At 35.8% G+C, this 14,126-nt stretch overlaps 1 protein-coding gene across 1 annotated transcript in view; it reads left to right on the top strand.

Moving 5' to 3' along the window:
• LOC123310656 overlaps positions 1 to 14,126 on the top strand; it is a 130,725-nt gene that overhangs the window by 71,310 nt on the left and 45,289 nt on the right. The gene's annotated exons all lie outside the window — the stretch shown is intronic.

Raw genomic sequence — 14,126 nt, 5'->3', positions numbered from 1 at the left:
ATCGGATGACGAAACGACGAATGACGTATCTTGGAATGATTTGTGGAAATTTCGGTATATTCTAGAAACAATACGATATTGTATGTAATGGCCACTCGTTTGGATTGTACAGGGCGATTTCCTGTTTTGGATCATACTTTGAAAATGCTCTAGTGTACTTACGAATGATCACAAACTCATCAAATTTGGTGAGTGGAAGTACTACACTAATCCTCATTGCATCAGTCTCCAGAACCGGACTCTATTTTTTTCATATTATCGGAAATCATATGGAAAATCACCCTGCAGATGGAAAAGTTTATAAACCTGGTATGGCAATTCAAACTACACTAAATACACTATAAATGAGATTCATAAAATCTCATGGCACACCTACAGATTTAGAGAAAAAAAATATTGAAAATGCGTACTCGGAGATAAATTTTATGGATGGCTTGATTTTCATGGAAAAACCATACCGAGATGTATCAAAAAAGGACCCAGAAGGATATTAGCAGTTTAGATCCACTCGATGTGCAAGTATTGCAATGCTCAGGGACGGACTCCCATTTCAGATTGTGTTTTTCAATAGCGAATAGGTCAAAAAAATCGCCATGTAAATTGACAGCTAAAACAAATCAATACACGATTCTTAATATCGTTCACACATTTTTCATTCACAGGCGCTCACTTTCATTCATTTGATATAGAAAAAATAAAATTCATTGGAATAACTACTTCGTACAAATCACTTTAGTTATTCGGAAGGCCTATTCCGAAATTATTGATATCGACAGGTTATTTTTGTCAGTGCATCGGAATCAATTAAATCAATTACTATTACAAAACGAAAAAATCAAATGTGAAAGATTTATGAAAGATGCTCGAAATGTCCTCCTTCCATCTCAATAGATTTTCGAGCTCTGACATAAATATGACTAGTTGATTTCCTTATCACTGGTGGATTACTCCAAATCTTGATACAAGCTGCTTCAACCCTTTCTTTGAGTTGTCCAGTCCCGAGTGACGTCATTAAATTCGGGTCTGATATTCGTTCCCGAATTCAACGACGCACCGCACTGGTGCTTTGAAAATATTAAGCAGTGAAAGGAGTAGCAAAAAACTCAATTTTCAGTATAAATCATAAGCCTATACCCGATCAAATAGAAACAATGACACATATTTCAATCGTGCATGTAGATAAAAGTTGTTGAATATACATATGTTGTTAAAGTATATTTTATTTTCAAATCATCACATTTATATCAGCCCTCGTCCACTATAATATAAATCGGTTGAAAACCTCATCAAGAGATTTCGAGGACATCCTTAGGACGGAAAGAGACCACCTAATTGAGAGAAGAAGAATTGACTTTTTCTAACGAGAAATCTTCTGCTTCTGATTTTTAGCTCTCCGAGAGGCGTGCATTTTTGATTACTGTGATATATATTTTATTTAATTTAGAAATGTATATATTCTATGAATGAAGGTTTTATAAAAAAAAGAAGCGTTTTTTGCAGTTAAGGCACCCTGTCCATATTAGGAATAATAGTGTTCTAGGAACTGTCAATTAAGACACATCGTAAGTTATAATGATCCATCGACTTCCACATCCATTCATTTCTATCATCTTTTCATCTGGTACGGTTTTTCCTCAGAAAATGGAAATGGATGTTTTTATAGGGCGCTCACATTTCACAAGAACATTATCATCAATTGGACTTGAACATAACTGTAGTAGGCGAGGAGATCCACTTTTTCGATGGATCCACCTTTTTGGGCCAATTCACCTAAATAAAATCATAAAGTGGGTTCAGAAAATTCATAATCAAGGATTCTTAAAGTTGTGTGATATTCTTTGACTAAAATATTCACAAGAGTAATTAGGACTTCTGCAGCTGTGTGTGCTCTGGCTCCATCTTGTTGAAAATATCTATTGGACCATTAATTAAAATTCAAATCAGCCTTTAAACCCACAATATTTTCTTCTACATTACATTCTGGGGTTAAAGACTAACATATTCACGAAAAAGTGCTTCAGAAAGATTGATATTCTACAGCAACATTAGGGTAATGGATCCTAAAGTCGATGAAACATATATCAATAGAATAATTCCTCTCGCATTCCATTTTCTCCCCATTTTTGATTTCTGAAGTAAGTATAGGATTCAATAATACATAATTTTTACGCGTCGCCGTCGGTAAGAATCATCTTTATAATTTGCTGATGATTTTAATACAATGATAATTTTGATACTAGAACAATCCAGAACGCTAACTGATACTGAACTTCGAAAATGGTACAGCAGAAGCTAAGAATTACGTTTAGACACGACATATTACAATTCCATAGCCCTCTTGACTTCGTCAATTGTCAACAGGTTTAGGAAGAGATATCCAATTTTTACTTCATTCTCAATTTTCGGCTTGGTTTATGAAAGTGCTTAAGGGGCGATTCCGTTCTCGAAGAACGTATCCCGAATTTCACCTCAAAAAAACGAAATTCGTCATTTTCAGAAATTTATTTCAATAACTCGAAAACGTCAATCGGGACAACTTCGGAGTGGGTTTCTGCGTTTCTTGAATGGAAACGATATCACAAGTTTTTGAAGTCTACCAAAAAGCGAGAAATATCCAGATTGAGAGAAGAAAAAATCCCCTATCTATTGCCGATATTAGATTATTCGAGCTCCGTATTAAAATACCGTCTCTGGTCGAACAGAATCGCGAAATATGCACGCTAGTCTAACTCGTTAAACGTGCCAGCCGCAGCAAGGATTCCTAATAACGCAAATGAATGGTTACGTGGTGGAAATCCGAGAATTTCCCGACTTTTTTCGAGTCCCGTTTAATTTAGAAACTGTCTGCGAAATATTTAAGGTGGCGGATTCATATTGCGTTTGTAGAAAACGGATCTTGAGAGTTTCGAGTTGCAACGTTTTTTATGGAGTCACTTGGAAATGAGCAGATAAATTACACAACGAAATATTACATCAGCCAAACAGCGAGGCTGAGGTCCTACAGACCTTGTTTCTTGATTGAGAAATCAGAGAAAACAGAGCACGAATTTGAATTTTGAGAAACCATTTTTTAAGCAGCAAGAGATATGAGTGACTTGAGTATTTCGAAGTTTTAACAAGGTGAAAATAAGCATAGTGTTCTCTTTTCTATCCCAATTTTGAGCGCTTCCTCGGAAAGGTCAAAAATGGTCAGATAAATTACAGAACGAAACATCAACCAAAGAGCGAGGCTGTGGACACTTATTTCATGATTGAGATATAAAGAGCGCTTCAAAAAGGAGAGCACTAATTTAACTTTTCAGGAAACATGCATTTTATGTAGCAGAAGATTTAGATTTAATATGACATCTATGATCTGGATATTTCGAAGTTATAACTATTTTCTATTCCACTTTTGAGCCTTTCTTCGGGGAGTTGAACAATGGTCACCATGAAATGAAAGAATCTTCTAATTTTCAAAATTGAATGGTAGGTATGGAGAAAAATTCCAGACCACTGCATGTCAAGAAAATTAGTAGGAATTTTTTTGAGTATTCAATCAATCCTGAATTCGAATATACAGGGTGTCTATAAACAAATGCGAAGAACAATTATAATAATCAGAAACAACCAAGAAACCGTCAAGAACAACCAAATTTATTGTTATTATACAGGGTGTCTGTGAACAAATGCGAAGAACTTAGGAAGATGATTCCTCGATGAAAATAAGCAGGGGAAGTTCCTATAAATATTTTTCGAAATCGACCTCCCTTCCAAGATACAGCCTTTGGAAGACGATGGCGAGTTGACAATTTAAAATTTTTTTACTGGTTCTAAAAGACACTGAGTCATGAAACTATAATGAAGCACTAAGTATATATTACTCACACAATGTTTTTAGATGTCAAAACTTTATTATTAGGAGTTGAAAATAACAACCCTTATGATTCTCCTTCGAAAAAGGTTTTCATGGAATAGATTTTCGATATGGTTTCCCATTCGATTCTGAGGAAAAAAAGTCTCTTGCAAATATTCAATACAGTCGATACTTTTCTCGGAATAAATAAAAACTTACAAGCAGTTCTGATCACATTCCATTTCATCGTATAATATACCGGGTGGCCCACCCCAGACGAGGCGCTCATTTTGGGGGAGTAAATGAAGATATTTTGAAAATCTTTTCTTGTGGTGTGTGAAAGATGTCCCAAAGCACAATTTACAATTATTGTCATACATACAGGGTGTTCGAAAATAAAGATATAAACCAAAGTTGCAATTTTTAAATGTAACACCCTATATTTGACCGCAAAAATGAAATGGCACGCTGAAGTTATGATAAGTTTCTTCAGATTACTTTATACCTTAGAAGCACCCTTTACGAGGTAATGGCGAAAAATCGAAAATATGGAGTTTTTTTAAATAGCACTGAATGAAGAAACTAGTTACGTCAGCGATACAGACAGAATTTTTTCGAGTAGACAAGTTGGCTACACCTACATATAAAAAAATTTCAACTCTGGAATATACAGAGTAATCATAATTAATTCTCAAACATTAACTACAAATAATCGTCGAAAACTTTCTTACTTTAAATGGCACACCCGGTATAATAAATAAGAGTTCCATAGAATGACTACCTCCCTCATCGCCTTCGAAAGGCTATATCTTGGAAGGGAGGTCGATTTCGAAAAAAATTTATTGGAAGTACCCTTGCTTATTTTCATCGAGGAATCATCTGCTTAAGTCCTTTGTGATAAAATCAGAACGAATTGAAAACTATAATATAATGGCTATTAAAATATTCGAATTGCGAATTTATTGGACATTCCGAAAATATGAAAAAGGTTTTCGTATGTATTTTGAGAATAATAATCGATATCCATTTTACAGAAATAATACTGCAAAAATATTCGTCATACCATTGTACAGGATTTCCAAAATTCAATGCCAAATGCGGAAATCTCAACTAGTAGAGCTAGAGCAAAACCGATGACACGTTTCCAGGCTCTTTTTCAGAGAAAAAACAAACGGTGCAAACCGTAGCATTCTACGATCCTTTGTTTTTCAGTTATTAGCAAAAATTAGGATTTCGACGATTTCGAAAAGTTCTCATAACTTTTTTGGCTTTGAAGTTACACATCTGAAACTTGAACCTTCTAAGGGCACTTTTTCACGTAGAATCCTTTGATGGGCTCAAACATTTTTTCCTTGTTCTAGATTTCGAATTGTTGGGCAAATCTTGGTTTTTTTAATGCAAACTTTGAAGTTACAGATCTGAAACTTGAACCTTCCTCATGCACTTTAAACGTTGAATTTACTGACAAACGGTGTTTTCCAATTCAAAAATAACAAATTCAATAAAAGTTTCCATCACAAAAAAACCAGAGTTTGCCTAAGAATTCGAAATCTAGAAGAAAAATAACTTTTTATCTCTTCAGTTAATTCTACATAAAAAAGTGTTCCTAGAGTTCGAGTTTCAGATTTGTAACTTCAAAGACAAAAAAGTTATGAGAACTTTTCGAAATCGTTAAAATTTCATTCTTTACAAATAACTCAAAAACGAAAGATCGTAGGAGGCTATACGTTTATCACCATTCTTTGTTTCTCAGAAAATGAACTCGAAAATGTATCATCGGTTTTACCCTAGCTATTCTAATTGCCGAGATCTCGTGTACTTGGTCTTCATGAATTGTTGTAATATCACAGCGTGCGTCGATTTTGAAATTCTGATGTTTAGTACGAAACATTTTAGTGAGGATCTGAAGGGTATAATACAAAGCCTACTGCGATGTAGTCCGTATATTTCGGAGTAAATCCGAGAAGGAAAAGAAAAAAAGAAAGCAGGTAGGTTCTTCGAGAGAACTACTACATATTTTCTGAAAGCACCGCAAGCTCTAGTAGAATAATGGGCTATTCCATCAAAAATTCAGCCTCACTTATGCATACATATGTATAAACAGCACGTATCCAACGCCAGACAAAGGGAACGTTTCGAAAACATAAAAAATTCCTCGCATATTTCCCAATGACTTATCTCACGTCTGTCAATAACTCCGACGTTATTTCGACTTATGAAAACGTCAATACGTTTCTTTATGTCGCGAAAATCCGATCACTGCAGGAAAAAACAGATGTATCGAAAGGGGATTCAAGGCCAATTCAATCCGCAACATGACGTTGGGGAGCGGAAATTATCTTTCAACTGTTTACTCCCTCGATGTGTTCAATCTTCCAGCGAAAATAAAAAAGTCGCAACGATAGAGGTTCTGGCAGGGCCCTGTGGACCAGTGCTGCCAAAGTGTCTCGCACACAGAGATCACACACTGTCACTTTGGTAAAATCTTCTCTCAGTGTGTTCATGGACGTTTTCCCGCATTGGCGCATTAAATAGTTGACTGCAGTTGCATACTGAATAGTTCTGAATGGAGTCCATCCTTTCAATAGCAGTACTTTTCGATTTTCGAAAAAAATTTCGTTGTGCTGAATTGTGCAAGGTTTATGCTGCTTTGTACCGTGGAGTTGATTTTTTTCAAGATATTCCACAAAATGTATGGAATAGGCCAGCCCAGCACTTTTAGAAAAATGGGATTTTATGCCTGAAATAGATTGTGCTATATGAGGATATATTGAAAAATTCTCAGCCTACTATAGAACCAAACAAAATTTCAATATCAAAATATATTATCAACATATTCTCCTTTTAATTGGATACATTTATTAAAGCGAACCTGCAACGTCTCTAGACCTTTCAAAAAAATTTTTTCTTCTTGCTCTGCAAACCAGACCTCCAAAGCTTTCATTGCCTTCTCACTGGAAGAAATTTACGACGTTTCAAATTTTTTTTCAGTTGAGGAAAGAGATGGAGCCAAATCTGGTGAATAAGGGGGGTGTTCTAGTAATTCAAACCCTAAATCACGAATTTTTTGCATGGCAACATGAGATTTATGTGCAGGGGCGTTGTCCTGCAAAATCAAACACCTTTGGATAGCTTTCCGCATTTTTCCTCTTCAATTTTTTTCCGTAGCGTGGTCAGTAATGCTGAGTAGTAGTACCTAATCTCCGATTATTGTTCTACCCTTATCCAAAAAATCAATCATGATTACTCAATGGCAAACCTAAAAAACTGAAGCAAGAACTTTTCCAGCAGATTTTTGGACAAGAAATTCTTAGGTCTTGGAGAACCAGAGTGTCGCCATCCCATCGATTGTTGCTTTGTTTCTGGATCGTAGAAATGTACCCAAGTCTCATTCATAGTAACAATTTGGTTTAAGAAGTTCACATCGTTTTCAAATCGAGCACATATCGAACGCGATGCTTCTAACCTTGCACGCTTTTGGTCAACATTCTAACATTTGGGGATCCATTTTGCAGCAATTTTTCTCATGTCCAATCTAACGTGAACTATATGATAAACGCGTTCGTATGAAATATTCAGTACTTCAGATAACCGTTTCAGCTTAATTCGACGGTCTGATGAAATCATGTCACGAACTGCATCGATATTTTCGGGGATTGGCACAGAAACTGGCCTTCCCGATCGGTCATCATCTTCAATGGAAAATTTACCTCTTTTGAAGCTTGCAGTCCAATTTTTCACGGTCGCATACGAAGGACATTGATCACCAAGGGTATTCAGTATATCTTCGTAAATCTGCTTACCTCTTAACTTTTTTATATACAGGTACTTGATGATGGTTCGATACTCCAATTTTTCGATATTCACAATTTCGGTGTACTTCTTTCTTTTAATTTATTGCGTAACTCTGGTTAACTTTTTTGACCTCAAACTTCACTTCGACACTTCTAATGAGTTATTCTTCGTTGCTATGGTAACGCAATATTTTTTTTATGCATGGAACTGGTCTAGGTTCACTAGATATCAATACATCTTCGTACATGTACTAAGTTATGCCGTTCGAATTTTTGAGAAATTTCCTCTTATTCGAAAATGAAGAAAAATGTTAGCTCAGTAAAAAATTGTGCTGAACGTGTACTTACTTGTGCCTTTGAAATTTTCACGAAAATTTCTAGTTTCTCGAGAAACAAAGATTTTGGGAAAAAGTTTGCCCAGCACTTTTTTATGAAAATTTTTTATATCTATAGTTGTGCCACATTTGTGCTGACTTGTACAGTTGAGATTTTCAGAATGAGCTTTCCACTTTTTCTTCAAATGGTGGATATTATATTTTTTTAACATTCACAATTTGAAGAAAAATTTGGGAGCTTCTTCTGAAAATCTCAACGAGCCTATTATGATGGCTATAATTGACGCGAATGACGTTTACCAAACGAGACAAGTCGAGTCTGGTAAAGGATCCGAGTTAGTAGGGGTTGGATTATGCTGGTCAGTAGCTTATTCCCTTAAATGGTTTTTCGCCTTTCGAAAAATATAAAATTTTTAGATTTTAAGGCTTGGTTCTGCTGACTCCCAACTTATTGTTATACGTGGGTGTATTTATTGCAGTTTAACATCCAAAATTCTGCAAATTTCAAGTTTACTTCTAGAGTTAGGGGGAATAATTTACAGGCCAGCATAAACCAAACTTATATAAGGGACGTAATATGCGAGTAGATTACTATACTTTATCTACGATTAGAAGAATATTTCTCAAATACCTCATCTCATTTTGAATAAAGTCTGCGTTCATTTCAATATATCAAAACTCGCTACATATTCTATCATTTCATAACTATATAGCAGTATCTCTATGTTCATATACCGCTCCAAGTCGTTACCAGTTGAGTTTTTTGTGGTTGTGACCATGAAGTAGGCACATAAATTACAAGTGATTAATGAATGTTTGATAGACAATCAGTTGTTAATGGCTCATTAATCACAAGTGATTTAATAATGTCACAAGGAAGCGGATAGATAATGGTCACTTTATGCAACGATCTTGGATAGATTGTTTTTTCACGCGGTCTCTCCCTTCGCAAACGAAACTCAAATCTTTCAACTTCTTGTCATATGAGTACTCGATTTATTTCAGAGAAAGCCCACGACGCGACGGTTACCCCCAATAATGAATAATCTCCTGAAGCTTTGATATTAAGTTCGCCAATCCATCCAGCTCAACAGCTGGATCTCCGCTACGCAATAGCTACTGAATAATTAACTCAGAAGTTCATTATTGAGTTACAAGCGCACATATCCATTTACGTATGTATGTAGATCGGGATACGGTCTCAAAATAAACTCATGCGAAACTTTGAATTCCGAATTAGGCGACGAATAACATTGTTAGTTGTCTGCCAAATTAATTTTATGGGAAATGGCGATTTTGCGGTGGTAATATGAAAGGAACACTTGGAATTTAATCCAGTCAGGAGTTGGATGTATAATTGAGTGTTCTTGTCATATAGGCCATATATTTATAATTTTGTGTGAATAAAATATAAAACCTAAGAAATATAATACCATGATGATCAACTTTTTACTTTTCGTGAATTAATCCCAATCATTATGAACATCACTAGAAAGTACAGGTAAACAGTGATGTACTCTGTACTCCTATCAAGGATTCAAGAAAACTATATTGAAATTTAAGCTAGTTTTCTTTCAGTAGTTTTGAACTACCTGAATTATTTCATTGGGTTGAATCAGATTCTTTCATTTTCTGAATAAGTTGGTGTACGTTAAATATCTCTTTAACGACAAGGAATAAGAATTCAACATTTAATACGCATATGTAATTTTATGTATGGGGAGTCCGACAAAGTTGAAGTTGTATCTGTGAGTGGTAGCATCTCATTGCCCAAATAGGTAACGAAAGATAATAGTAGAGTGATGGTGAGATGAACATTTTGCAATTCTTTTTTTAGGAACCGAAAATTGGCTCATGTCTCCCTAACCCATGTGAGAGTTGAACAGGGGGCGAGAGAGACTTGACCATAAATTTGTTTATCAGGAAAAATATTGAAAGAAAACAATTTTAAATGACCAACGATTGCCTATGTCAAGGTATTCATCATCAGATATATCAGCGTATGAAATACATATTTTCTATTCCAGAGTCACTTTCACTTATTTTCGAGATGTTTTTTACTTTTTTGAACCTATATATAATTTTTTTTATATTCATTTCTATTATTCAATTTTTTTGAAACTATTATTCAAGCTCAGTGCGGGAAACTTGGACCACTGATTATGTCTCCCAAACATAGCATGGGTCAAGTCTCCTGCACTCCTTTATAGTCTATTCAACAGATGTTTTCTTGAAACCTTTACGACTATTATTAAAAAAGCTTATCGTTTGTAAAACGATATTAATCAATGAAAGCAATAAAACTAAATATCACCACGCACCTATTAAACTCTTCAGACAGTGTAACAAACAAAAATTATTCAATTTTGTATTTCCTAACAAAAAAATCACGTTCAACCCTCTCACTCCCGAACTGTTCTGATGGCGGCCAAAATGGAGCCGCCACAAGTTGTGCCTTGTAACGACTGTGTCGCAAGCTATTTACGATACCGGTAGCGCGAAATTTGAATTGAAACATTTGAGGTGGTTCAAGTCTCCTACCCGAGCAAGTCTTCCGGACTCCCCCTACCCTTCAAGAATAGTCATGACAAAATTAGGATTACCATTTAAAAATTTATTTAAGAATTTATCGTTCTTAACATCGAAAAGCTCAGTTTAATATCATAAATGACTAACCGATGTCCGAGCATATTGAACAAAAATTGTCTTTGATTTATTGAATTCATACCAAGTAAGAGATTCGCACTATAACCTTTTGAAGCTCTGAAGAATTCATCTTCTAATGGTGCCGCCTGAGACAATGCATTTTATGCAACAGGTTTTATAAACGCCATTTCAGTAATGATTTCTATTAGGTCGAAAGAAGGCTTTAATGGATGATTGTACAAAGAAATTCATTAAAGTGTACCCTACTTTCTCTACAACCAACTTCCTTGGAAAAAAGTTTCTGTTTTCGTCATTCATGAAAAATATAAGCTCAATCGTGATCAGTGATTATATAACATTTTCCTGAACACTGCTGAGGCTCGTGTAACTGCTGGCATAAGAACGTATAGAAATAGTCTCTTTATTGTGAATTTCCAGATTCATTTCAAGAAGAAGGAAAAAACGTACGAACGACGAAATACTTATTATTATGCAGAAAATTATTGCTTAATATTTATTTATTTTAAGTATTTCACCTCACATACTCACATTCCGATAAGCATTCGAATTTGACAATATATGAAGTAAACCCTAAGAGAAAACCTAGGCCCGCTCTGGACTTCAACCGAGAAATGAAAAAATTCACTTTGTATGCCATTTCCTTCAGTTTAACGAATCCCCATCTTGACGAGTAGTAAAAGCAAAAAATTGTGACGAATTGAGTTCGGGTATTCGACAGCTGGAAAATATTCCGCCGATTCATATTTTCCTATCGTGAGAGACTCCGGAGTGCCGCAAAAAAGCTCGAACCCTTTTCTGTGAAGCTGTTCGTTCATTCTTAGACCTTAGAATAGGTGTCCGGAAGGGATATACATATATCAAAGTAATGACCCGAGAGATGAAAACATTTTCTCCTTCGGAGGAGATATTGAGTTATGGAGACGCGAAAATGTGGCCCCATTGGGCGAACGCTGTATCTGGCACGGAGACAGCTTGTTGATCATCTGAATTGTCAAATGTTTTCGCGTCTCTCTCACACGGTCACGTGTATGGGTCCTCTGCAGGGATAAAACGCAATGACATTCAGTATTACCGATCAAATATCACAATGTACGGAAATTTTAGGTTTCGTGGTCTTTTCCAGATGGTTACTCACACGGCCGTGCAAGGGCAATCTAAAGACCTGTCTACACTACTAGTACTCGTGTTCGTGGTAACGTAACTCGTGTGGCTTGCGTTAATGTGCTCGAGCCTTGCGAGCCTATGGCTTGAGTGGCTCCGCCTGTTGTCGGTACATCAAAGGAAAAAGGATCGCTATGCTTGTCGAGCCGCTCGAGTCATGTGGACGACGACAAGCCTGCAAATGAAGCGAATCCTCGCGAGTCAAACTTGACAAGCAACTGGATGCCGTAGATTCGGGTGACTTGGGACGATTGTTGAATTCAACTTGTTATATTTTCAAAACGGTGACCTATTTTTATCTGACAAAGAGGTTCGAATATGCTAAATGACTCAGACTATCGATTAGGATATATACCATGCTTCAAAATTCGGATATAAATTTTGAAAAAAATAAAATATACTTGTCCCAAGTCACCCACCGATTTGATAGGCTTGGGACACTAGTTAAAATCTATTGATTTCTCAACTCTCAAATGAAATAGGTGACTTGGGACGGTGTATAGTTTTGAAAAGTTAGAATTGTGATTATGTAGTTGAAATTCGGTAAGGAAACTAAATGATAAACCCCTATTACAGCAAAAGTAAATATATTGCAACTCAAATGTAAAAAAACAAAACAAGGGAACTCTGATTTCTTTCACCCTTTGGTGATTTCTTTGTGGAAATAACGTAAATAATAACAAAGAATGATCAAGCCTAAACGGGGAGGCAATGAATACAATAATGAGGATAAATTCAGGTGCATACTACCCGCTGATATGAATATCAACAAGTGTTATGATCTGAATTGAACTAGCCAATTTGCCATCGTCAAGGCCCCAAATGGATTACGCTCCACCGAAGAAAAGCAGATGCTGACCATGGTTTCGGCCTCATTTGGCATTGTCCCAAATCGCCTTATGAAACAATGAAACAATTAAATAAATTAATGAGATCCGTGTTGCCGTTTGATTTGTAAACAGCCTTGTTTCATGAAATATCTAATATCCCAATATCCCACGTATCCAGAAATAAATTACACATGCACTAAGTGAAACACATACAGAGGACACTAGAAAGTATAAGGGCCATAAAAAACGCGCTTTTCGGCTTTTACTTTCCTGAATTTGTTAATTTTTCCTGTCAATTCAAACGCTCTGGTCACGGCAAACTCAAAAGGAATTTATTGTTAAACTAACCGAAAAGACGCTACACAATCTTATAAGTTTGTCCCTTCACTCAAAAATGGTAAGAAACAAAAAAATCTACTGGGGGGTAATTGTCCCAAGTTACAGGACTGTCCCAAGTCACCCGAATCTACCGGTAATGTGGAAAGTTGTAGAACGAACACATCGACTTGTTGCAGTTCTAGGGACCTATGATTTATTACTCCCCAAAATGGCCTCTGCAGCACCGGGCAAGTAGCTGGCTTTAGGTATAATCATTGAGTATTAAACCCACCTTTAATACTCAATGGTATAATATACCAAAACGGTTAGGTCTGATTTTTGAACACGCTTGTTGGGCTATATTACATAGCGACAATTTCTAATAAGCCGTGGATTTCGCAGAGTAGATTTTTTTATTATTACTTCAGTAAAAATCTATACTCTATCAATAGTAATGAATAAAATCGGAATGTCTGTATTGTTATTTGCACGTTATATTAACATAACTTGTCAACTAATCAACCGATTTTCACGGGATACTGAATGTTGAAAAGAGGACTCTACAAGTGAGGCTCTAGATTACCTTTTACTTTTCAACTCCCCACCATTACCATCTTGCAAAAACTAAGCGAAATAACGAAAATTCTTTCTCCGAAGCGGGCAGGAAGAGTTAGGAAATAAAAATTTCAATCATTGTCTTTGTCATAGGAGATTCATCTTTCATCTCCTTCAAGCTCATTATAATCCAAAAGTCACTTTTTAGGATTATTCACCTTAAGGGTTTAATAATTTCTGGTTTATTTTCTTAAGAGATTCTGGTTCTGGCCCACCAGGGACTGAATTTTTTTATGGCCCATCTAAAGTATCTATACTATACATTCATGTGAAATAATCCATTTGATTTTACAGATTTACCTACTATAATAGTTCATTTTCAACTCGTTCCTGTAATATGCTCGGTACCCATTCAGGTGGAGAGCCTCCTCATTCAGTAAACAAACACATTAGTTGATGAACTCTGGAAGTAGGAACTTGGGAAATTTTCAGTTACATTATACCCTCTCGAACTGTGTACTCACGACAATACAAACTTCCACATTAGCTCCTACTAACACCATTTCGTGGCAAGATTCAATTCTCAACTTTCAGGAGAAATAACTCCAATTTGGATGATTCATCCCTCGAG

The sequence above is a fragment of the Coccinella septempunctata genome, chromosome 4, assembly GCF_907165205.1.
Source record: "Coccinella septempunctata chromosome 4, icCocSept1.1, whole genome shotgun sequence".
Classification (NCBI taxonomy): domain Eukaryota; kingdom Metazoa; phylum Arthropoda; class Insecta; order Coleoptera; family Coccinellidae; genus Coccinella; species Coccinella septempunctata.
The sequence above is the reverse complement of the archived record's forward strand: the minus strand, read 5'-3'. Positions and strand labels throughout refer to the sequence as shown.